At 45.3% G+C, this 26,206-nt stretch overlaps 1 protein-coding gene and 1 long non-coding RNA gene across 3 annotated transcripts in view; one reads left to right on the top strand and one right to left on the bottom strand.

Annotated features, from left to right (window-relative positions):
- HS6ST1 (heparan sulfate 6-O-sulfotransferase 1) overlaps positions 1-26,206 on the bottom strand; it is a 266,609-nt gene that overhangs the window by 139,751 nt on the left and 100,652 nt on the right. The gene's annotated exons all lie outside the window — the stretch shown is intronic.
- LOC120371702 lies at positions 14,866-18,452 on the top strand. 2 transcript variants are annotated; one of them, XR_005584533.1, is made up of 3 exons: positions 14,866-15,300; positions 16,582-16,717; positions 18,217-18,452. It is a non-coding gene; the product is annotated as an uncharacterized LOC120371702 (long non-coding RNA). The 2 variants fall into 2 exon arrangements; XR_005584534.1 differs by having other exon boundaries at positions 16,582-17,202.

Raw genomic sequence — 26,206 nt, 5'->3', positions numbered from 1 at the left:
TAGCCTTGGGATACGACAGCCTTGGGATATGACAGTCATCACTATTCCTTGATAATCAAGCAGTGATAAAACTAACACCTTTTTCCACCTCTGGATTCTCTGATGACTATATCTGTTTCAGGGAGATGGACTAGATAACTAGGCTCCGTGTCTGAGGTCGCAGAAGTCACGGAGTCTGTGACTTTCCGTGACCTCTGTGACTTCTGCAGCGGCAGGTGTGGCTGACACCAGGGCAGCCCCAGGGTCAGCCACACCGGCCGCTGCTGGAGCAGCTGTACAGCCAGCTGCTCGGCTGGCCCCGGGTGGCGGTGGATGGGCAGCCATGGGGGAGGCTGGAGCAGCCACTGGTCTTGGTGGCCCCCAGCAGCTGGTGCTGCTGGTCTCGGTGGCCTCCAGCCATCCATGCTGCTGGTCCATGGGCCCCCTCCCTCACCTCTCAGCTAAGATGTAGTCAGGGTTATATAGTATATACAGTGCAAGTTATGGACAAGTCACAGGCCATGAATTTTTGTTTATAACCCATGACTTGTCCATGACTTTTATTAAAAATACCCATGACTAAAACATAGCCTTATATATAACCAATGACATATTCTCCATTATTAACTGCTATTACTATAGGTCAGCATTCCACTTGCAGCCAAAGAGTGGCTGATGGATATTTTAAAAAAGTCCCCCATAAACCCAGCGTGATATGGTATCAACAACAATGTTAAACTGAAAAAAATATAGCCAAGGGATTAGACAAAGTCAGTTTCATGAAGGCACAGAACAGAAATCCAAGTCATGGATCATCTCCTTTTTATTTCAAGTAGACTAAAGGTATGTCTACACTGCTTTGTAAACCTGGGTCTGTGCTTGCAGACACGGTTTCCTAGCCTGCACTTGAGCGGCCACACTGCACTGTAAATCTGGGCTTACAATTGCTGTACCTGGGTCTCATCGCCATTCTAGTGTGTCCTGCACAGACCTCCTGACTCAGGTCTGTGGCTTGAGCTGTATCTATACTGCAAAATGACAGGGACTGGACCTGAGTTACAGCGGGACTTGGGCTCCTAGCAGGGTCTTAGGAGTGCTTGCTGACCCGAGTCAGAGTGATTTGCATGTGGATGGAAGGGGGACTTGGGCTCAAACCTAAGTCAGAGCCTGGGCTTCATATGTTGTGTAGAATGGGGGTATGTCTACACTGGAAAAAAATACCACCACCACCAGAGCAGCGAGTCACAGAGCCTGGGTTAGCTGACTTGGGCTCACGTTATGGGACTAAAATAGTAGTGCAGATGTTCCCGCTCAGGCTGGAGGCTGTGCTCTGAAACCTGGGGGAGGGGCTTGTGGATGGGTGTGGGTGCGTCTCATACACCTTGCTCCAGGCCAAGTGGGAACATCTACACTGCTATTTTTAGTCCACTAGCACGAGCCCGAGTCAGTTGACTCGGGCTCACTGCTCTAGGTGGTTTTCTTTCAGCACAGCAGTACCCATACTCTCTATGCTGCACACTAAGCCCAGACTCTCACTCAGGTTTCAGCCTCTTTCTGTCCACACACAAATCAGCCTGACTCAGGTCAGCGAGCACTCAGGATCCTGGTCCTAGGACCCAGTGAGGGGGGTGGGTCAGAGCCTGATCATGGCATGGATCCACAGACCCTGGTTTACAATGCAGTAGACATACCCCAAGGGGCTGACAAAACTGTCTGGCATTAGTATAGACTTTGTAAGTAAACACTAGTCACTCGTGACCATCACAGGTAAAATTTTGCCTTGGTTTCACTGGCTACACCTGTGAGTGTAGTAAATTCACAGACGTCACCAGTTGACCTCAGGGGAAATACAGTGCATACTTTGTGTGTGTGTTTGCAAGGCTGCAGCTCTAAATTAAAAGGTCCATAAGCAATTATTTTTCCTTACTGCTTGTACAGCAGAAAAACATCCCTGTAGTATGAATGGTAGCCTAGTTCAGCCTTGAACTCAAAAGGGCCTTCCTACAAATAAAGGAAATGATCTGTTTAAGTGGATCAGCCAAGCCACCTTCAACTCTAAGATTTCCTCTCATTAGCAGTTGTGATTCCCTACTTCCATGAGTTATCTATTTCCCACAGACACCAGACTGTTTTTGAGATCACTGCTATTACCAGACATCCTTTGTTTTTTTTATTGTTATACCTAACAGTAACCAAGCTCATTTCAAAGCATTAGTATATGCAATCTTTTATAGCACAAAGCTAACAGATGTTCAAGTGTTAAATAAAACCTTAACTCTATGCTTTTGTATCACACTAGAGCGTGTGGTGGATTTTTTTCTATTTAATTGAGGTTACAGTATTTATGGAAGAAATAAACTAGGATAAGTAGGGTTTTTCGTGTGGCAGGGAACAAAGCTAGGTCATTGTGCAGCTTCAGCGCACTCAGCACTTGGAGGAGTTATCATCACTTCTTTTCATACTCTATATAAACCTTGTCTGGATATGCTTTTGAGCTAGGAATGCTTGAGGAGCAATGTATTAGTGACTCACTGAAGAGGGAGCTAGACAAACATCTGTCAAGTGAATTGAAATCTCAGAAATTGAAATGTGAAAGTGAAACATGATAGTAAAAAGGAGTTGCCTGTTCTCAAGAGTTAGTACATCAGCATGTACAGAAAGCTTGCCTATGTGTTCGGAAAGATGCGAAAGGTAATGCAGAAGGCTCTAAGTGGCAGATAATATGCAGTTTTACCCCTTGTGATATCTGGCAGAGCAGCAGGATACCATACAACGTAATGCTGCAGACAACATCATGAGTCAAGTGCTTCTGTCTTTGCTATTACAAAAACATCTTCCACCTGGGATTGCCACCTTTGAAAGAACTGAGAGACATGCCATACACAGCAACTTATCAACATATTGCTGGGGCTCAAGATGGTCTAACTTAAGAATACAGGTACTAATAAGGCCCTTTCAGAGTGTTTTATTGAAGACAATCACTCAGTCAGGTATGGCAAGGCGGAGGCTGTAATGCTGCTATCTTTGTGGGTTAGACTCTGGCCAGTCCCTCCACTGGTGTGGAAGGGGACAGGGAAAGTGCAAGATTCTCCCTTGCTTCCCTATAGTCTCTGGCCAAAAAACCAGCAGGGAGCATGGTCTCTGCTCCCTCTTAGTGGTCCTAGCGGTGCTAGGTGCCTGTAAAGGGTTAGACTAAGGGCAGGGTCATGGCTCCTGCCCATTCCACTTTGCCATCTTCTAGTGGTCTGGCTGTGTGCACAAGAAGGAGTATGCTGTACTTTTTCCAAAAGGCATATGGCAAGTATGTGGACTGCTTGGGAGCTCAGTGAAAGACTGTTGGCTGAGTCAGAGAGAATACCTCCCAGAATCTAGTCCTCGACGTAGGACATGTCCTCCTCTACTCCAACAATATATGCACATGACCTCTGTTGTGTCAATGGAGTTGGACTCAGGAGGCTTCTCTTGTGCATGAAGGGCTAAATGAATGTGTACTGGAAATATGACGGCTGACCTGGCATCTGCCATTCTGGTCTCATTTGGTGGTTGGCAGGCATGACAGTACATCCTACCCTCAAGCACAGTGGGAGAAAGGCGATCTATCTGGATTCACAGTTCACCTCTGGATAAGTGAATAAAGCAGGGTCAAACCCACCCAGTGGTGCTCAGGGCAGGACTGATCTCAGCAAAAATACACACTTTCAAAAGAAGCCCTACAATAAACACACAGAATCAAGCAGCAGTGTCTGCCCTGTGGAGAGCACATTTGAACTTTCAATCCACTCCCTTCACCTGCAGAAGAAAACAGGCAAACGTGCTACACCTGCCAAGAGTGATGCTGTCCTTCAGACCCCAGCTACCCAACTTGGGCAACACAAGCTATTGAGCTCAAATGCCAAACCAACCCCCCTGCCCGCAAACACTGCAATAAAACACCCATCTCCTAATGGCGCTGCACCTGCCCCCATCAGAACCAGGACATATCAATTTTATAAAATACATTTACAAAAGGCAGTGAGTCCCCCTAAAAGAGTGCCTACTTTTGAGCGCTTTTTTTTTTTTAAAATAAGAAGACTCACTGTCTATCAAAAAAATCCCCTCTGCAGAATTTTCATCTAGCCTACGGAAGGGCCACAGACAGGTTACATTTTGCAAAGCAACTCCTGATGGGATTATTCCCTGCCAGGCATTGAGACTGATGCCCACTGCTCATAGCACTCTGCACCCATAATCTAGATCTGCATTAGTAACCAGAAACTACTACTTATGCTATTAACAATGATAATAAAAATCTCTCGCCCTTCCCAATCAGCCCCTGTGAGAAATCGCGATCTGAAAGCATTTAGAATTCTGTTGACCGTGAAAATCAATCAGCACTGACAACCCCAGCTGAAACAAGGCTCGCTGTGGCGGTTTTCAGCATCACTGGAGAGCTGCCAACCTAATCTCCTTGCTGTAAACACAGACTTGCAAGCGCCTTCCGACAAGGCAAAATGAGCAGATTACATGGTGAGGTAACAAACTTTAACTGCACAGAGTAATGAATGGGGAAGGAGTTCCAAGTTATCGGCCAGTGACGAAACTTCTGAATTAACCTTTCCAAGAGAAGCTACCTATATGGAGATACTCTACTATTATTACACTAGGGCAGGGACAGACTTACTTTGCCAAATCAAACACTGCACTGGCAACGTGCCAGGAAACAGAGGGGCAACTGCATAAAATGAAGCAGACAGCTTCTTCCCTCAACTTTAATAGGAGGCGAGGAGACTACAGATCCCATTATGCAAAGCTCAACCTTGATCTGAAGAACCATTCAGGAAAGATGGAGCATTGCATGGTGGGACCTGAAGTTTATGCGGTTCAAACCTTGGTGTTCAAGATGAGGATGGCAACGGGTTTCACTGCAGAACTATATGGGTCATACTTTGGCCATCCTGGGAATAGGTATTTTGAGGAATAAGTAATGGGTCTTAAAGTAGTCATATCTGTTACACACACACACACACACACACACCAACATTTAAAGCACTGTCCACTGGCATTTTTAAACACTCAGTCAGCCATGTTTTCCCAATAGTCCACTTGCTCATTACTCATTTCAGGTGGCTCTCATTTGTTACCTCCAAGAAACCACATCCAATTCTAATAATCAAAATTCCACCAAAGACCCAGTGATATGCTCCACAGCTGTTTAATGTAAACATTTGCAAATATTTGCTCCAACATCAGTTACCACAGCCCATGTGGGCTGCCTAAAGATTTTCTTAAACTTTGGGGCATTTGTGAGTACTATTTCTAATGTCTCAACCAGCTGTTACTTTGTCTCACTCATCTACACAGTCTTTGGCCTGTTTTGCAAGCACCTGACAGTCATGTCCTAAGGATTATCTCACTAGCCTATCATGAATTGCTTTAACTACACTGACATTTCATGAAGCCTCCCCTTTCTGTTCTAAGAACTTCACCAAACAGGAATTGTTAAGAGGTCTGTGCTCTATTGAATTAAGCACTACATTGTGCGTGTGTGTTGGACTATAAGCAGTTAAATACGGATGTTTAATTACTTAGCCTACATCTCCCACCTTATCTCTGTGCCCAAAGCCTTTGTAATTTTTTTAATGGATTGTATATTCCCAGTCAGAAGCGTTTCAACGTTCCTTTCTCTTGGGAAAACATTGCAGAACAGCATCTACAAACAGTTGCTCATGCCAAACAGCCCTTTGATATAACGATGTTCATGACCCCTAATTATTCATGAATTTTTAAGTGAACAGGTTTTTTTTTGTTTGCACAAATGTTTGGGGAATGGCTGCTTTTCCCAGAGTTGATAGGGTATACATGCACAAACAAGACTCTTCATTATTGGTCAGTTATTCATTGTTCACTATTGCTCATTCTCCTCTTTAAAAGATCCTTCTCCCTGACTGGATGATTTAAACAATACCATGTGATTTAGAGAGACCAATCACCCATGATGAATACTGAGTAAAAAAGAATCAAAATGAACAATTCTCATACAACCCATAGGATGAAAACTGTCCAAACTATCTTGTGAATAAGGAGTATGTTTGCAGAAGTCAGGATCAGTTAATGACTAAAAAGGGTGACATTTACAACAAGAATTCATATTATTAGCAACAAGTAGCTGGGCCAGACCTACTCCTGAGCAACCCTACAATAAACTAGCCAGCGTGCATGTGAATCTTGTGAAAAAAAGCATCCTAATTTCAGTTTCCAACTGCAAGAAGATTATAAAATAGATTGAGAAATTTGAAAAAAAACATACCTCGACAATGTCATCCCTGGAAATATTTGCTGTTCTATAGCAGTTTAAGGAACAACAGTAACCAATTCAAGGGAATTTTTAAATTAAATTTAGTACAGCACCCTGACATAGGCTGTTCACATTTTCCAATCCACCTAAAATGGTACATGACTGTGAAACGGTGAATGGGGTACAAAAAAACCCCAACAGGACAAAGGAGTAGGAGATGCACAGAGGTATCTTATTCTAACGCGTCACTTTGTTTGCACCCTTAATAACCTGAATAGAATAAAACTAAACAGCAGGCTATTTGAAAACTGAGATTCCTTTACTATCTAGGTCTTGTGTTAGGCACAAAATTAACCCTTATTCTGCCAGCACATCTGAATTCTTTGTGCTTTCAGCCTCATTTCACTGAGTATCTCAACACCTTCCCAAGTATGGGCTATGGATCTAGGGGAGAGTCTGACCCCAAGACAGACATAAGAACAGTACTCAAACCAAAAATTTTGTCAAGCAGGAGTTCTGGTTGCTTGCAGGTGCCTTGTCTCACCATCCCCCTCCAGAATGTGAACGTTGACAGCCTGAAACCAAAATCTCTAAAATCCAGCAAATACACAGCTAAGGTAGAGCTTTCAACCATACCCACATGCCCTTCAATTAGCCCCATTTTGGGGAAAACAAAGGAGTGGGGGGTTTTTGCAAAGAGGAGGAGAAGAAACCACACGGGCCATATATGCAAGGCCTGGCTCCGTTCACACTGGCTTGTAAAATAGTTTGTAAAATATAGAACACAGTGAACACCCCTAGAGGGCTCAGATTATTTAGCGGGGTAGTACCCTGTTCCTATACACTACAAAAGGCAAAACTGAAACCTCAGAAAACCAGGAAAACTTAGTTAAAACAAGGGCCACATCCATACCAATGGGACTAGTACACATCAGCACAGTACTGTGAATAGCAGCTTAGCAACAGCCAGATTGGAAGACAATCATGTTTATGATTTATTTATTTAGCGAGTGCATAGTCATCTAGCCAAGCGATGGCATCTTCAGTGGCGTGATGCAGTTCTTCTAGGCCACCGCTGAACCTAGTCAGCAGGTGTCATCCTCTGTGTTGCGCTGCAGCTGCACAAACGGCTGTCACGAAAGTCCCAGCGATACTGGTTGGCTGCACAGAGACCTTGCCCGGTCTGGAACCTGTTCAACAGGGACCATTGGTGACGGGGCAGGTCAAAACCAGGCAGGCAAATTCTGGGGTCAGCGATGAGGGACTGGTTGGGGATTAGAACAGATCCATTCCTTTCGCCAGAGGGTTTCCGCCCTAACATCCTGGTGTGGTGGATGGGACCATAATGGGCAACGTGACGGCAAACATGCAGCTGGTGGTTTAAACAGGTCATTGTGCAGCGGCAGGCTTGGGTTGGCGCGTACTTTCTCCAGTAACTTGCCAGCGGCAACCTCTCATCTGATATAAGGAGGAGCAATATTACTCAGAACTGGAAGCCATGGGAATGGAGTCAGATGCAGGGTGCCGGAGATGATACGCATGGCGGCATGTAACTGCGTATCCACCAGTTTGGTGTGTGATGATAGACTCCAAACTGGTGCGCAGTACTCTGCCACTGAATACAAGGTGTCAAGAGCTGACATCTGCAAAGCTGGAGCATCCCATGATGCTGCGCAACAATCTTCTTCTTGTTGTGAACTCCAATTTGTCATCACCTACATGGAGATATTAGTCAAATGTTTGCAATACCCCTTTATTACAGTGGTGTTAGGATACCCTCCAAGGTTTCAGAGTTTGGCTGAAAGAGGCTTCAGAACTCGATACTATAGGATCAATCTATTGGTATCGCTACATTTTTCTTAGTGAGAGAGTATTTCAGAACCCATTCTTTAGCTGAGAATGATAAGGATAAAAAAATGAGCCCAGCGACACGAAATCAGTATGCAGCCCAAGGAAGCCATGCAGGAAAGAGAGCACTAGAAAGCTAGAAAAGGGCCTGTGTTAATTTTTTTAAAAATAAAATAAAAAATATTGGGAGAACCTGAAGCAATGAAGGCAAGAGACATTTGTGCCTGCTTCTGGCAGACTCACTGAATGACACAGGGATTTGAAATGCCATTCATACACCAAAGCGATTTCCAAAAACCAATTAAGTCCTACTAGAGGGAAAGGAGAAGAACAGGTTGGAGGAGTAGGGGAAACTAACACCCTGGAACACTGCCATAATGTGAACAGTGTGAAATGATGGATCTGTGGAGACAGCCACTAAAAAAAGACAAGGGAAGGTGAGACGGGACAATGTGCTGTGCTGCTCGTAAGGAGAAGCAAAGGAGCTACTTTTTGACCCAACCGTGCCTCCATAAGGGCTACGGTGATTTTGGCTGAGACTCAAGAGCCAAAGCATAGGATGGACGTTTCAGCCAGATGGGATGCTTCTCCCCATTAATCATCTGGTCAGAATTCAGGTACCGACAGTAGCCCTGACAGAGGAGTGGGGCCCTAGAACACTGACAGACTGCAGGCGAGACGCAGCCTTCTTTTTCTACATGGGGCCTGGGGGAGAAAGACACGGATGATTGATATCAGCTTAATATGTTTGTGCAGCTTTATCAGGCCTTTTAAATAATGACTGAGGCAACTCCACCTCCACCAAATCAATCACCGTGTCATAAAAGTCTGAAAAAGCTGCAAAATTAGGGACCTGCTCCAGGGAAATACATGTGTCACATTTAGAATGAATCTAATTCCACTTGGGAGCCGGGGATGACATTTTTGACTTTAAGCACCTATAGAGATATTCAGAGGTGGAGGTGCGAGAGGTGGTGGTAGGGGAATCCAAAATTAGTGCCTTAATGAAAAGATCACCCCATTCGTATGTTAAAATAAGTCCAGTTGCCTATATGCTCATTTATCTGAGCACAACATTTACCACCCAGAAATGTGTTCTCTAAATACCCTTGTGACAAATACACTGGGGGGCGGGGGGAGAGAAACAATCCTGCACTGACTGAGTGAGGTGAATTAGATCAGTAGCTCTCAACCTTTCCAGACTATTGTACCCCTTTCAGGAGTCTGATTTGTCTTGTATACCCCAAAGTTTCACCTCACTTCAAAACTACTTGCTTACAAAATCAGACATAAAAATACAAAAAATTCACAGCACACTATTACTGAAAAATTGCTGACTTTCTCATTTGTACCATATAATTATAAATTAAATTGACTGGAATATAAACATTGTTTACATTTCAGTGTATAGCATACAGAGCAGCATACACAAGTCACTGTCCATGAAATTTTAGTCTGTACTGACTTCACTAGTGCTTTTTATGTAGCCTGTTGTAAAACTAGGCAAATATCCAGATGAGTTGGAAGACTTCTGCGTACCCCAGGGGTACACGTACCCTGGTTGAGAACCACTGAAATAAGTAGACTAATAGTTTATTCTTTCCCATGATTCTGGGACTTTTTTGAGAGGGCTCTATTGAAAAAACTGCAATAGACTTTGTGGTGTTTAGGGTGAAAACAGCAATGTCTTCTCGTACTGCTTACAAAACTCTGAAAAGTGTGTATTTGGGAAAAGTCAGCTGATATAATAGTCTCTGCCGGGGGTGGGGTGGGGTGTAAGCGCGCACACACACACACACACACACACACACACACACACCCGTCTCCCTGACATATTCAGGCTAGCTGGGATGCAGAATGGTGCCATGCACTCATTCAAACACGAACACTGCTATGAAAGCTGCCAACACCAGTATGCCTAATGGTTACACTAAGTCTAGAATATTGCTCCACACTGCATTTCACAGTTTCAGGCTAACTGCACCTGTATCCTCCTGCTCCATGGTCTGCTCCAGGAGTTCCCAGTAGGATTGCAGCCACCACCTGCCTCTGGGTAAGGATCCTGTGCCACTCCTTCTGAATGGGGGTTTAAGGCTGCACATCTCCCTGCCTTAGGGCCAGAGGTGAAAGTAAGCTGGTCCGGTACAGTATGGCATACCGGCAAGAGCCAGTACGCCGTGCTGGACCGCACCAGCTTGCAAGGCGGGGATTGAAAGGGCTCAGAGCTCCCTGCGGCTGCGGGCAGCCCAGAGCCCTTTGAATCCCGGCCGCGGCTCCGGCGGCTGGGCAGGGGCCGGGATTTAAAGGGCTCAGAGCTCCCAGCCTCTGTGGGCAGCCCAGAGCCCTTTGAATCCCGGCGGCGGCTGAGATTTAAAGGGCTCAGAGCTCCCCGCAGCTGCGGGCAGCCCAGAGCCCTTTGAATCCCGGCAACGGCTGGGATTTAAAGGGCTCAGAGCTCCCCATGGCTGCGGGCAGACCAGAGCCCTTTAAATCCCAGCCGCGGCTGAGATTTAAAGGGCTCAGAGCTCCCAGCTGCTGTGGGCAGCCCAGAGCCCTTTGAATCCTGGCCAGGGCTGGGATTTAAAGGGCTCAGAGCTCCCCATGGCTGTGGGCAGCCCAGAGCCCTTTGAATCCCGGCCACAGCTCTGGCGGCCAGGCTGGGGCCAGGATTTAAAGGGCTCATAGCTCCCCTCAGTGGCAAGAACTCTGAGCCCTTTAAATACCTGCCCCAGCCCCGCAAAGCTCGGGGTTCCCCCCAGCGGCCGGAGCCCCAGGCCCTTTGATTTGCCCCTGAGCCCTGGGGGGCTCCGAGCCACCTCTTCAGCTGGGAGCCCATGATTGATTTAAAGGCCCTGGGTCTCCCAGCCACAGCTGGTGCCCCAGGGCCTTTAAATTTTGAGGCCACGCCTCTTCCGGTTGAGGCCACGCCCCCTCAGGACTCTGGTAGTACCGCTAAGTTCTGTAAGTTACTTTCACCCCTGCTTAGGGCATGTCTTCACTGGCAACGTTAAAGTGCTGCCATGGCTTGTGTAGTCACAGCACAGCGCTGGGAGAGAGCTCCCCCAGCGCTCTAAAAAAACCACCTCCATGAGCGTGGCTTCCAGCGCTAGTGCACTATCTATACTGTCATGTTACAGTGCTGAAACTTGCAGCGCTCGGGGTGTGTTTTTTCACACCCGTGAGCGAGAAAGTTGCAGTGCTGTTAAGTGCCAGCGTAGACAAGCCCTTACACTGTGATATCCCCAGCAAGCCAGCCTGTGCTTTTCTTCCTCCCCGAGGGCTAGGCACAGTGTAGTGCCAGCAATCAGAACCACCCAGGTCTTTCTAACCAAGCACATTTATCCTTAAGGGAAAAGCACTACAGAGAAAACATACAAAACACAAGAAACATATTTAAAACACACACTAAACACACCAAGAGTCACCCATCAGTCTCATGGAGCCCTAATAGGCCAAATGAGAAAGCCTTCCCAACCCTTCCACAAGGGTTGGGGTCCCACCCGGACAGACGGTCCTGTCTGTTTTCTGGATCAGTAAGAAGGCCCTGAGTCAATTTAAACCCAGCCTTTTTATACCAAGAGCCGTTTCTTTGTCTGTCGACCTATGAATCAGAATACGCAAACCTTCCTACAGATGGTACCTCTCTGGGAGTAGTTACTACCTCTCTGGGCATAGTCACTCCTCAGTGGTTTTGGTTCCTAGAGCTGCGGTAACCCTGCTCACTGAAGTTGCGCACAATGCCTGGCCCGCAGTGACACACAAACTTAATACAATACGATTCCCAAAATTACTGCATGAGGTTGCAATATGTCACACAAGGGACCAATCATCACAACAGGGATGTATTTGGCCTGTAGGCCACAGTTGGGAACTCTGTGTTAAAGTTGAGGGGGATGCCTTGCAGAATACATATGTGTTCTCCATGGAGACAGTCCCAATGCAGCCTGCTCAGCTCAGGGAGCACTGCAGTCTGCGACCTGTAGTCACTCTGGCCTGCACCTGTCTATTAAATATGGAAGGGAAAGGATTGTCAAGGCTCCAACAGAGATGCAGAAGACACCTCACACCAAAGAGGAAGGGAACAAGTTTAGGGTGGCTTTAGGAATTAAAAGCTTCAAGAAGCCTGAGTTTTCTGATATTTGAAAGTTAGCTTGGAACCTTTACTTTCCCTACGAGGAGGGCTTTGCTGGATCAGATTATCAGTACTTTTCAGAGTCCTCTTTAGCATCACTAGGTCACTCGGGACTGATCTGATAAAAAGACTTGCTTGCAACAGCCGAAAGTTCCATGTGAAGGTGAAATGAGGGGTCTAGGGCACTCAGAGATGGAGGGGATGGAACGCTGCATTGAAATTCAATGTATTTTTTAAGGGGGAGGGGAATAAACAGCAAACAAAACAAACAAACAACAAGAAGAGCATATCTTAAAGAAATGATTGACAGTGGGACAGGAAACCCATTGGGGCCAATGGGACCAATTTTAAAAAATATTTTCCTAGTTTAAGACTCTGTGCAGCTATTTTCCCCACTGGTGCACATGGAAATTATGTACCTAAATCTACCTATTTGCCCTGCACTATCAGCGGAAAATAAATCCCTTCCTGCTTCCTGACTAGTGTTCCGTAAAACCTCTCTCTGCTGGTGTGATACTGCAGTCACCACTGTTGTATCAGAAGCTATTGTAAGTCCCAGGGGTGAAAGTAATTTACAGGATTTACTGGTACTGCTGGAGTCCGGAGGGGGCGTGGCCTCAGCTGGAAGAGGCAGGGCCTCTCAAGATTTAAATGCCTTAGGGCACCGGCTGTGGCCGGGAACCCCAGGGTCTTTAAATCAACCCGGGGCTCCCAGGCAAATTAAAGGGCCCGGGGCTCCGGCGCTCCAGGCCCTTTAAATCCCCACCGCAGCTCCAGCTGGGATTTAAAGGGCTCAGGGCTCCTGCGGCTGCAGGGAGCTCCGAGCCCTTTAAATCCCAGCCCCAGCCAGGCCACCGAAGCTGCGGGCGGGATTTAAAGGGCTCGGAGCTCCCCGCCACTGCGGGGAGCCCAGAGCCCTTTTAATCCTGGCCGCGGAACGGCTTACTTTCACCTCTGGTAAGTCCTGAGACCAGCGTGGCTAACTTGTGCAAATGCATCTGTTTTTGCATTATCTTTCCTCCCACGCCCCCATATGCGTGTGTTTATTCTCCTGTTATGGAGCCAAAATCCAGATTGCAAGCTCACTGAGGCAGGGAGCATTCTACCTGTCTGGGAAGGGGAAGATTTTTGAAAAGCAGCTAAGTCACTTAGAAGCCTTAATTCCATTGACCATCTGTGAGACTTGGGCTCCTAAGTGACTTACATGCTTTAGAACAAATTTACCCAAAAGGCCCAGTATGAGATTCTCCAATTCCTGACTGCAATCCTTCAGTGCTACTGCAATCGAAACAACTGCCACTATTAACAGTCATTGTCAATTGTTATCACAGATTGCTATCTGAGATTACAACAGCTTTCCCTACTTTCAGAATAGGAGATATCTATGCTATGATTTAAGAAGGATGAATTCAAACTGGAACGGGTACAAAGAAGGGCCACTAGAATGATCCGAGGAATGGAAGGCCTGTCGTATGAAAGGAGACTTGAGGAGCTCGGTTTGTTTTCCTTAACCAAAAGAAGGATAAGAGGAGATATGATTGCACTCTTTAAATATATCAGAGGGATAAACGCCAGGGAAGGAGAGGAATTATTTCAGCTCAGTGCTAATGTGGACACGAGGACAAACGGATATAAATTGTCAGTCAGGAAATTTAGGCTTGAAATTAGACGAAGGTTTCTAACCATCAGAGGAGTGCAATTCTGGAACAGCCTACCGAGGGAAACAATGGGGGCGAAGGACCTCCATGACTTTAAGATTAAGCTTGGTAAGTTTATGGAGGAGATGGTATGATAGGATAACGGGCTTAGTCAATAGGTCAATTAAGTGCCACACTGGTAATTAGTACAATGGGTCAATGATAGGATATTGTTAGCCTTTTTCCAGAGGGTATGGCTGGAGAGTCTTGCCCGCATGCTCAGGGTTCAGCTGACCGCCATATTTGGGGTCGGGAAGGAATTTTCCTCCAGGGTAGATTGGCAGTGACCCTGGAGGTTTTTCGCCTTCCTCCGAAGCATGGGGAAGGGGTCGCTTGCTTAAGGAGTGGGTGGATCGGCTTATGTGGCCTGCATCTTGCAGGAGGTCAGACTAGATGATCATAATGGTCCCTTCTGATCTCAAATTCTATGATTCTATAATAGAATAGTAATAGCTGGCCAATGGTTGATTTTTAAATGGTTTCCACTGTACATCAATTTTGTCCATAACCATACTAACCTTTTCATAAAGAGTTCCTGCCAAATAAAAATGTCATTGCTAAGCTTCTATTCTATTTTCAGTTCATATTTGGTATCCACCTTTTGATTCTTTTACCTTTCATACAGTCAGCTGATGCAGCACCACTCTTTTTGCTAAACTCTCCTTTCCATCCATGAAGGAGGCACATTTACTCTGAAGAAAACATTTCTAATATTAGTTTTAGACAAAATATAAAACCAATTACCTGTTATGCCCTTTGTTTGGAATTTTCCTTACTATTTTTGCAAGTGGTCAGAGATGCATGTTTTTATCTAGCACCAAAGTCATGATCGCTAATTTGCAACATCACAGCTGCTTCCATAGCAACAGATGGTGACATCAAACACCCGATCATGACTTCACTACCCATTCAACAAGGATTAGTTTTGGGTTGAGGAAGTTAAGATCTAATGCAAACAGATAGTGCAGACAATTTGTTGCAAATTAGTTTACTTTTTGTATAAATTATCTTCTTGTTTACCTTAGTGTGAAATCCCCCTTTAAGCTGCTTGTAAGTTATGCACAACTGGGTTAGCTTTAAAAAAAAGCTCATGTATAAGGTTGCAATATGTTTTCTATCTGTACTCTAGGGCTATTGCACTCAGTACCTACCACTGCCACCTAGACCAGTGGTCTCCAACGCGGTGCCCGCCAGGGCATCTATGTGCGCCTGTCTACTGATGACGCTGCTTCTCGGCGGCATTTCGGCAGTGGTGCTTCTTGGTGTTGCCGCTTCTCAGAGGCATTTTGGCAGCTGCTTAGCTGGCGGCTGCGCTCCCCAGCGGCATTTCAGCGGCTAGTCATCTGGCACCCGCCACACTGAAAGTCTAGGTCAGTGGTCCCCAACCTAACAGCCACCTTTCAGCAAAGAGATGTTGGAGTTATAACTTCTTCACCATAACCTTGAGGACTTTTGCCCTTCTTTAACATGTTACATTATGAGTGAAGCAAGGTAGATTATTAATCTTTATTGAAGCTTCCTCTTTTAACTGCTGCTCGTTATCCTTGGAAACCTTGACTGGGTCTGTTATTTAATCACATATGACACATTCTGTTTCCTGAGAGAGGATGCTTAAATGGATTAATTCACTGCCCTTTCACCTTTAAGTTACCAATATAGGACCAACCAGAGGGTCCCCAGCCTCAGGGGTCTCTCCAGAGAAATCAATTTATTATTAACTGCCATAAGCAGGAGCTTCCATTTAGTGGGACCCCACATGGAGCCTAAAAACAACTTCCCCTAAGGAGAGCTATGGAGATAGATCTTTAAAGGACACAGCTGAGGCTGCCGGTGAAACATGGAAATTTACATTTTGCAGCTGTTCCAAGTACCCTTGCTGGTGGAAATAAAAGCAAACCCCTACCAAAACCACTGGAAGGAATTGTCCAAATGGACAAAGTGACACAAAAAGTTCACTTTTCTTCCACTACTTAATCAGGGCTCCAGGAATAGATATTCATGCCTGATCATTCTGCTAACTATAAAAGATAATTTTAATTTAACACACACATGGCCCCCATAAACAGCTTTATTGCTCCATATTGTACCAGTCTGGTGGATATTTAATTCTTTCGATGACTGGCATATAACCCTTTAGCATTCCAAACGGTTTAATTGCACTCCCTTTACTATTTTAGCATGCAGGCCACTATTCACATGAATTCACTGCTTGTGAATGATGCCACACTGATATACCCTATCCCCAGAACAGCGACCCAGAACAGACAATGGGGCCCTGATCTAGGTTAGTGCCTGTAGTTGCTACTATAATGCAGATAATGATGATGTTTCATAAAACACTGAATCTCAGAGAGGCCATCTATGCAAACAACTCGGGGGGAAGGGAGATTCCAGATATCTTATTCAGCAAGCTATCACTTTTAAGATCAAAAGGATCTGAGACTATAATTGGGAGAACACATGACACTTAGAAAGGCAGAAGCAGGGGGGGGAGAAATCTCTCTCTAGGAATGCAAGACTTTGCATTGGTGCTGCAGCTACAACAAGGTGTGCCGGTCTAGCTTCACTTTTGCCAAGTAAACAAACTAGCTGTATTAATCTAATCATTTCTTGGGTTTCATTTTTCTCTCTCTTTTTTGAATCTTTTTAAGGTTAAGGCACAAGCTCTTCCACCTAGGAGAAGGAACCATTCACAAGGCTGCACAAGGAGCAGCTCCAACAGCAGCATAAAGAAAACATGTGTGGCTTGTGTGAAGAGAGGAGATGATGGAAGTGGGAGGGGCTTAGGTACCTAGATATTACAGTGATGGGGGCCCATAGATAGATTATATAGTCTGCTCCTACAGATAAGAGCCTAGCTGAAGAGAACTGACAATAGCCATGGGATTTATCCAGCCAGTAGGGGCAGCAGCTCTGGCAATATTAAAAGCCGCATGTAAATACCTCCCAAAAGTTGGGCAGATCCGGGGGAAGAGGCTACTTACTGGTCCACGGCTTCTCTTTATGCTCTGTTTTATCTCTCTGTTTGATGAATAGGAGGGGATGGGAAGGGGAACAGCTTTTCCCCCCTCACCAGGACAGAATAGGGGAAATGGAAGATCTCTAGGATAGAAAGAATAGAGGGAGAGAAAGAGAGGGAAGCTATCAGGTGGGGAGGACTTTAAAAAAAAAGTCTGATTAAACATAAATGAGACAGTTTTAATAGAAGCTGAGACTAAGTCTGAAACTAAGCAGTCAGGATAACGGTATCAACCGCTCACACCACAGAAAAAGTAAGTAGGGCTTCATTGTCAGAAGTCATAGATGGGTATTTGTGACACTCACTGCTTCCACAATGCTTAAAACATATATCCCTACAAAGATTATTAGGATGCTCTGCGGTTTTCAGTCTTACAAAAGAGCCATAATTAAACTCCGAACCCTTCCAGTCACCCCAGTATGGCAACCGAGGTACCCTGTATTTGACCTACTTCTTCTTATTGCTCCCAAAATAGCAGCCTTCTGTCTCAGGATAAGTGGTTCTTGACCAGTAGATGAACCCAGGGCGAAGCTCAATCAAGTTCCCCAAGTACAACCCTACCCATCCAAGCGTGAACTCCAGAAGCCCAGATCCCCATTCATATTTTATACTCCACAGATTTTTCCACTTCTGCCATCTCCATTTTTAATGCACTGCCGCTCCCTCCCCACCTCATATACACCATTTTTTGGTCGCAGAAAAGCAATGAAGTGAGAACCAAAAGCGAAGCCCATGACAGCCCCTGCTTCCCACTGACACGCTCCCTTGTTTATGTCAAAAATCATGGGCATTCAATGACAAGAAAGCTGCAGAGAGCAGAAGATGCGGGGAATCATTTATAAGGCAGTGGAGACATGACAGACCTTCAAAAAGCCACAGTCAAGGCTTGCTAGCGGGAAGGGGTGGGACTGCATTAACTTGCATTTCATTAAGAAAAAACAATACTGAGGCACCATTAAGGGGTCCCATGTGGCAACTACATCACATTTGATTTAATGTCTCTCCCTTCCAGTGACCAATTCACCCCCCAGCTTCTTACAAATGAAGACTTGTGGGTCTTAACCTTACAAGCAAGGATACGTTTGACCCATTAGTTACCCTATTTAAAGGCTTTTGTTAAACTGTAGTAGGAGCTTGGGCCACGATTTTATACTGAGACTCCAGATCACAGTAGCAGATGGTCTCACAAAAACACCTCCCCCACCTATCCTATTTATTCAACTTCTGTTGTGTAATCAGCATTCCTTCCTTATTTACCATTTTCTAGGCAATATAGAATCCTGCAGATCTCAGTCTGGGGCACTGGACATCTGAAATGCTGGTCATGGGAAGGGCCTCCTGCAATGGGTGCGTTTGAAAGATGGGTGTCTGGGGCATTCTTCTAGGAAACATACATCAAAACAAAGCCTTCCAATGAGGAAAACTTCCCTGTTTAAGTCTGACCCTATGAAAAAGTCCACATGCATTTGGGTGAAATTAGAAGCAAAATAAATATAATACTGATTCTACAATGCCTATTCCTGGCTCCCTTTTCACCTTTTGTGTAAAAGAAAAGAAAAATTTTATAAATAAAAAGCAAGATCATTTATTCGTTTTTTTCAGAAAGGACTGAAGGAAAGAGAATGACTCCCAGCCCCCAAATAAACTCAGTCACCTTTTAATGTTTTGGTTTTGCTGGAAGGGGAAGGGGGTTTCCCTGTAAAAGAGTTCAGAGCCCTCAATGCTGATCACTTAAGATTTGTGCCTGTGACAAAAAGGCCCCTTGGCAAAGGGTCCCCTGTTCTTTGCAAACAACTCATCTCAGACCTGACAAACTCATTACACCAAACAAGTCTTGCAGGGTATTTATCCCTAAGGGGTAACGTCACCAGTCAGCCAATGAGTGCAGCTGGGCCACAGCAGAACCACCTGACTGGCTATGGCAGTCAGTGGCTGGCTCTTAAGCCAGCAGCTGCAGAGGACCAGTGGCTGTTCAACGCACACGGCCACAGATTCTCTGCCTCCCTGTGCTCACCTCCTCAAAGCTCTGCTCCTGCCTTACTTCTGCACTGCTCCAGCCTAGACCCTACCTTGTGCCCAGCCTTGTTCAGTCCTGTCCCAGCCTTGTTTCTGCGGTGGAACCAGCCCTGTTGCTGCCTTACCTGACTCCACATAATCTGGTTCTGACGCTTGGTTTCAATCCCTGACTTTGACTTGACTCTGGGAGTCGGACTCCAACCACTAGGCATGACCACCTACAAGCCAGTCTCCTGCCACCAGGGGAAAATGCATCAGGGTGTGACAGATTTATGTTACCAATTTACCTGGGGCTGAGGCCGCAGGATTTTTAGGGGAGGAGATGAAGGAGCACAACAAGTGACTAAGTTTAAAGCTTTATTAACCAAATAACAGTGGTGAATGCTGGATGCACCCCACGTTACTTAGAGGGAAGAAGAAAGCGTTAGTACCTGAGCCCTAACCCACTTTTATACTTACACACGCACAACCCAAGGCTGGCCCATCCTGGGTGTAATGTACGAAGAAGAGGGGGAAAGGTAGACAAGAGTTCTGCCCGGTGCACAAGTTGTTTAGCCTTTGCTGTAAATTTTTGACTTGCTTTAGCTTTTGGGAGGGTTTTAAGCCCTGGGTTTTTTCGGGGGTGCTTTTGTTTAGGGACCTTCGCCTCCCGTGCTTTTGGTACCAGTTTGAACTGTTTTTTTGCGGCTTCCTTAGTTTTTCTAAAACATACCGGTTTTAGGGTCTCAAGACTGTTGTTTTTTAACCTTAGTGGCCTTTGGAATTTTACTGGTTTTGCACCCCTTTCGTTTTGTTTGGCTTAGTTTTTTTTTCATGGCTGGCTGGGGTTGAGATTTAGGCTTTTGGCTGTTTGGCAGCAGAGAGCTTGTTTGTGTGCGCTGGCCTTGGGCTGCAGTTTTGTTTTTTATTTTTTATTTTTGGGCCCAGCTGGATTGTCGAGTTAACCCATTCCTTTCTCCCTTCGGCCTCCTATAACCTGCAAAGGAATCTTCCATTCCACACTCACACCTTCAACCCTTCCCAAGATACTTTCCAATGCATATAAAGGCGTTATACCTATACCTATCTCACAGAACTGGAAGGGACCCTGAAAGGTCATCAAGTCCAGCCCCCTGCCTTCACTAGCAGGACCAAGTACTGATTTGCCAAGGATTGAACTCACAACCTTGGGTTTAGCAGGCCAGTGCTCAAACCACTGAGCTATCCCTCCCTGCAATATACAACGCTGGTGCTTACCCAGGGGACCCCATGGGGGAAGGGAGGCATTTTATTGTGAGATGGATAAGGACCCATTCAAACAGAAGGGAGTTGTCACCCTCCCAGGTTAGCCAGCAATGTAATGCAATGCAAGGCTCAGTTGTCTAGCTTTGCTCCACCCCTATATCCAAACTATATTGTCTGTTTTTTCACCCACACAACAGAAATATTTATTAAACACTTCTGCCTTTTCTGTATTATTCATAATACCATCTAGCAATGGACTAATACCATTGTCAGGATTATGTTTGTCCCTAATATATTTTAAGGACAATAAGGAGCAGCTTTTTTACTCTGCTGGCCATAGATTTCTCCTTATGTCCCCACTCTTCCTCCCTTATCAATTTTTTACAATTCCTAACTTCTGATTTATATTCATCACTATCAAATTCCCCTTTCTTCCATTAGTTATTTAGGATTGTTTTTATTTTTTATGGCTGCCTTCACTTCCCCTCTAAACAAGGTCAGTTTTTTTTAACCGGCACAGCTTTCTTTCTTTACTGTGTCTTTTTGGGCATCTAGTAAGTTGTTTTTAAATGATTCCCAATTATCATTCACATTTTTTGATTAAATTTTTCCTCCCAACTGATTTGGCTCGTAATTGTTTTCAGCTGTGTGAAACAGGCCTATTAAAAGCACCCAAGTTTATATAATTCTGGTATGGATTTTATTCTGCTTGCACATTGTAAATGTGATCAAGTCAAGATCACTTGTACCTAAACTACCATTAATTTTAGTTGTGTGATCAGTTCCTCTTTATCTGTTCAGACAAGGCCTAATATAGAATTGTCCCATGTTGGTTGCAACACTTTTGAGTTAGCAAATGGTCAAGTAATATGTTTAGGAATTCCAGCGATGTTTTAGTACTGGAAGCATGAGACCTCCAGCATATGTCACTCAAGCTAAAGTCCCCCATGATCATGCAATTTTTTTCCTTTAGATTGTAGACAGTTGCGTAAGCAAACAGTCATCCTGTTCCCTAGAGTAATTTGGTGGTCTGTAGCAGGTACCAACTAATACCCCATCTTGTGCTGTATCTGTTAGGACATTGATCCACAAGCATTCAAGATCATTTTCTTCGAAGTTATCAGTGACTTGGAAACAGATATTAGTATGCCATTCCCCCTCCCCTTTTGCCCATTCGATCCTTCCTAAACAGGTTATAACAGTGATTTTAACATTCCAATTGTGCGAATCATCCCACCAGGTTTCAGTAATACCAACTAGACTGAATTTTTGCTCATAAATGAGCAATTCAAACAATTCTTCTTATTTACTATGGAAGATAAGAAAGGTAACTGTTAATAAGCATAGTCCCAGGTTTACATTTTTAGATTTTCTTTTGTATTATAAGCATTTGTTCCTATCGCACACTCATTTCTAGAAGAGTTTCTGTTCTTTCTTAAATAAACCTACTTTTGTTTTATTAGCAGTGCTGTGTGATTTACAGGTGATTTTAGATCAAACTAATAAACTGGGGCACAACCCACCTTTGGGGTCAGAGGATCTGGGTTTCCTCTGAGTAGCCAGCGTCAGTGGCTGGATACCATAGGGGAACAAATCAAAGGCCCAGCCCAGCCCCACCAGAGCTGCCATGGCTGGGGAGAGGCGCCTCTCCCTTGGCTGCTGCAGCGAGAGAGGGCTGGAGGGAGTCCTCTCTCCTCACCGCAGCCCCAGGGCAGCCTGCACCCCAAACCCCTCATCCCCAGCCCCACCCCAGAGCCCCCCCCCCTGCACTCCAACCCTGAGCCCCTACCACACTCCAAGCCCCTCAGCCCCACCCCCACCGCATGAATTTTGTTATGTGCACCAATATGAAGCTGATGTGTCACACATCACCTCCATATTGATGCACATAACAAAATTCATTCCACACATGGATGTAAAAAATTTGAGAGAATACTGGTCTGGGGTGCACCTATTGTTAACCTGAAAGGCAAAGACATGGCATAGCCCAGAGGCAAGTGCTTGACTGGCTAACAGGCTGGTCGTGTTAGGGTGCTAGGCTGGAGGGTAACAAGGTAATTCACAGTCCTTGGTACCTGAAGAACTGTCACAGTGCCTGACAACCACTTGACAATCTGCAGGATAAAGGGTATGATACAGCAGACAGGGGAAATGGACTTCCCTTTACGCTATACATATTCAGTACATTTGACAGGATCACTCATTTATTGCCATTAGGATGCAGCATGACTAGCCAACTGGAACACTAATGCTGAGATTTCCAAAGCCTGGCTTGCTTGATTTTTAAAGTACAGACTTGCCTATATAACAGTAAGATTAATATTCTATTATGACTCAAAGGAAGCATCTATATTTTTTAAAACAATTTTAATTCCATGGCTGCTAGCAGAACACTACTTTTCACTGTGTCTTGGGGTGCGAGCCCAAAAACCACATCACTGAAGAGGGTACCTAGATATAAAACTACATAGAGATCTTTTCCACCAGCATCTCAGTGTGATTACATGTGCAGCAATGAGCTTTTATCAATTTTGTATCTGTACTTGACTCAAACGTTCCGGCAGTGACTGTAATAGGAAAGAACACATTATCTGGGAGGCTGGAGAGGGCAGACCCGGTATTACTATAGCAGCATGAGCTGAACAAACATCCCCTTTCAACTCATTGTTACAAATACAAGTTTTTCTTAATTGTTCCACTGAGAGAAAGGAGAACATAACTACTAAAAACAAAAAAATAGAGAGGGAGATAGAAAAATTATTCCAAAAAACCCTTGGTTCAAAGTTTGTTTTGGAGCTGCTCTTGCACATTCATCATTCCCTTGGACACCTCTTCGTAAGTTCTCTCAAGGCGAGTCTACACTAAAGAACTGCACCCTCTGGACAACAGCAATGTAAACAGCAATGATGATGTCCATCCTCACTAGCCAGCCAGTTTCTGATGCTGTTCTGCCCTGCCTCCATACACAGCTCTTAACTCATCCATTAGAGTGGCATTGTCTTCTAGGTATATATTCAACAGTTCCCAGCACTGATCCTTGAAGCTATGCCTTGTGGAATATTTGGCAAGGCCTTCTAGTAGCACAAGATCATGCAAGAAGGGGTCAAACTCCTACAATGGCCTAGTATCTACACCCACTTGCATGACATTCTTCATTGAAAATGAAGGGCAAATGGAGCAGCTAGAGGGCCTTCACTGGTCTCACACATTTTCTGCTGAAGCTTCTGAGGGGTAATCACCAAGGATCTCAGATAGCCTAGGAGAACTGGTTGAGGGTATGCTGGCAGTATACACACACAGAAAGCAACCAATGCCTATACTGTAATCCCATTCAATATCTTTGGGGACCACATAACATTAAATTTATGTACCACTATGGGCCAGGAATGGAATGCGATGCCAGTGGGGACGATTCCCACAACTCCTCCAGGAACTAAAAACAGTGGAGGGTCATTAAAGTGAATCACTCAAGTAGTAAACACCACCACAAAGACACCACCCCTTGGGGAGACTTGCATATACTAGTTCAAACTGGGGTTTCAAAGATCAAACAAAGAAAGGGCTTTTGATGGAAAAAGGCTGAGTTTAAACTGATGCAGTGGTTTCCTTCTGATGCAACAGGCAGAACCGTCTATCCAAGAGGACACCCACCCTTGTGAATGCACCGGAAAGACACTGGCCTACCAGGGCCCCATGCGACTGATGGGTGACGCCTGGTGTGTTTAGTGCACGTTTAAATCTGTTTATTATTTGTATTATGTTTTTTTCTGTAATGCTTTTCCTTTAAGAAAAATGTGCTTGCTTAGAAAAAGCTGTGTGGTAACTTGGGCCTTCTGGCAATATACTGTTCATGGTCCTTGGGGAGAAAGCAAAGTACAGGCATTGGCCTTTATGTAGTCTGGCTTGCTGGGGATACCAAAGTGTAAGGCAGGGAGCTGTGCAGCCTTAAAAAAACCCTAGTCAGGAGCGGGAGAGATGCAGGTTTCTGCCCAAGAGAGGGGACTGCTGGGAGCCAGAAACCCTAATGGGTGCCCTTGAAGGAGCACTGAGGCGGAATACAGGTATTGGAACTCATGCTTCAGGTCTGCAAGAGGCAGTTAAATGCCTCCCCATTCCTGGAGTAAGCAGCCCCATGTGGTGCTATGAAGATATAGGATATAGTGCTTTGGGGGGATAGAAGAAACCACGGTCTGAAATGGGGAGTATTAAATGTTAGTATTTGCTTCTGTTAAGTGTCGCTGTTTCCCGTGCTGGTGTTGCGTTTCAGCAGGGTATAAACAGGCGTGATTTTCTTTGTATGATAATTTATTTTAATGTATACAAGTCTGGTGGGGTGCGGGAGTTTATGGAGTTATGAAGTGGTGATGTATTGAGAGTACATTAAAGCTGGCAAATGGGCTCTTAACCCAGAGATAAATGCTGCAAATCAACTTTATTAAACATACAAACATGCTGGCCAGCTGCAAAACAATAAAACATGAAACAAATTTGGTTTGCAGACTACAGGGATGTGAAATATACATCCTGGGGTTCCAGTTCCCCTGGCTCTGCTCATGGGTCGGGGTGGGGGCAGAGCGCCATGGAAATGCACAGGAGGGAGGAGGTGACTATGAGGAAGTTCAATAAGAACAGCTATAGATCTGTACCGTGGCTGTCTACTGAAGAGGTGGTACGCCCTGAATGGGTGCAGGGGGTTTGTTGCTAGTATAAGAGGGCTAGGTATCTGCTCCTACATATGTTCTCTCAGATAGTCCTACTCAACTCTTCCTCCTGCCCCAAGACAACATTTGTTATGCTAAACAACGTTTCTTTGCTTCCTTAATTGGTCTTGTCTTTTCAGTGGGGACTGCCAAACATGGTGGAGTTGGCTTTCCTAGGCAGGCAGGGAAGGGTTGTGCTGTGGCTTCAGAGCTAGAGATAAGGGGGCGGGTGTGGAATTGGGCAAAGGGAGGGCAGGGAAGAGGCTGTTCCCACATATAGGCAGCAAAACCATCGCACCAGAGCTATATCCCTTGGGTAGAGGGCCAGTCACTGGGTAGAGGGCAGATCACTACTACTGACTGCCAAGAATCTTATTGTATCTGCTCTTCTGTCTCCCCAACCAAACCCCTTCCTGCTTGTTTGTCTCATCTACCTGCTACAGCTTGTCTTTTAGAAGGTGAGCTGCCCGGACTGGGCACTGTTATTTATATGTTTGTTAGGCACCGAGCACAATGGTATCCAATCTGGGTGAGCTCTTTAGGTGTTACCACAACAAAAATAAGTAATAAGAATAAACTTCTCCAAAGGCATTCTCTGCCTAGAGTCCCCTGCTTCTGTCTCTGGAGTTTGGAATTCCTGAATGGCGATGCTGGATCCTGGCACAGTGGGTCTTGGACTGGACAGTGTGGGCAGTGTTTTCTTTCTGGTCCCTCACCAGCTGCGTGCTGGGCACCTCAGTACTACTCAAGAGTATGTTGTGCTCCACAGACCACCAAGCACCAAAAATATGATTCAGTTAACCTATAAAGAGATTCTCCTCCATGCCCCGGAGTGGCTTCTGTTCCCGGCCCCGTTGTAATGGCACTTCAGCCCTTTTATTTCCTGCTGGCCTTGCTTCCTGGGGCGGGTGATAATTAGATGGGCGTTCAGACTTCCTGTTGTAGACCAGGGTTTTGCCAATTACAGAGCTCAGCTGTGACTGAATTGCCTCCTCCTCAGACCTTATCCACAAGCATTCAACATAACTACCTTGGGCCACCTGGCAGCATGCTTGTAAGATGGCTTCTGAGAAACACACTCCCCAAAACGGGCTCGCTAAAAAGCACACAGTGATGACTAAAAAGTGGCTGAGAGCACAAAAAGAATGTAATGGGATATTCTGTGTGCGCAATAATGTGTCTCCAGGCAAAAGGCTTCCGGACCAGTAGAGTACAGAATCTAGACAAACCTGGTCATCTGCGCTGTGACTGGTGTGCCAATGAGACAGCGGACTATCTGAATCATCAGGGTTAGCATACCAGCCCTGGCTGCGTCTG

This window comes from Mauremys reevesii, linkage group 9 (assembly GCF_016161935.1).
Source record: "Mauremys reevesii isolate NIE-2019 linkage group 9, ASM1616193v1, whole genome shotgun sequence".
NCBI classification, from domain to species: Eukaryota; Metazoa; Chordata; order Testudines; family Geoemydidae; genus Mauremys; species Mauremys reevesii.
This window is presented reverse-complemented; position numbering and strand designations above follow the sequence as displayed.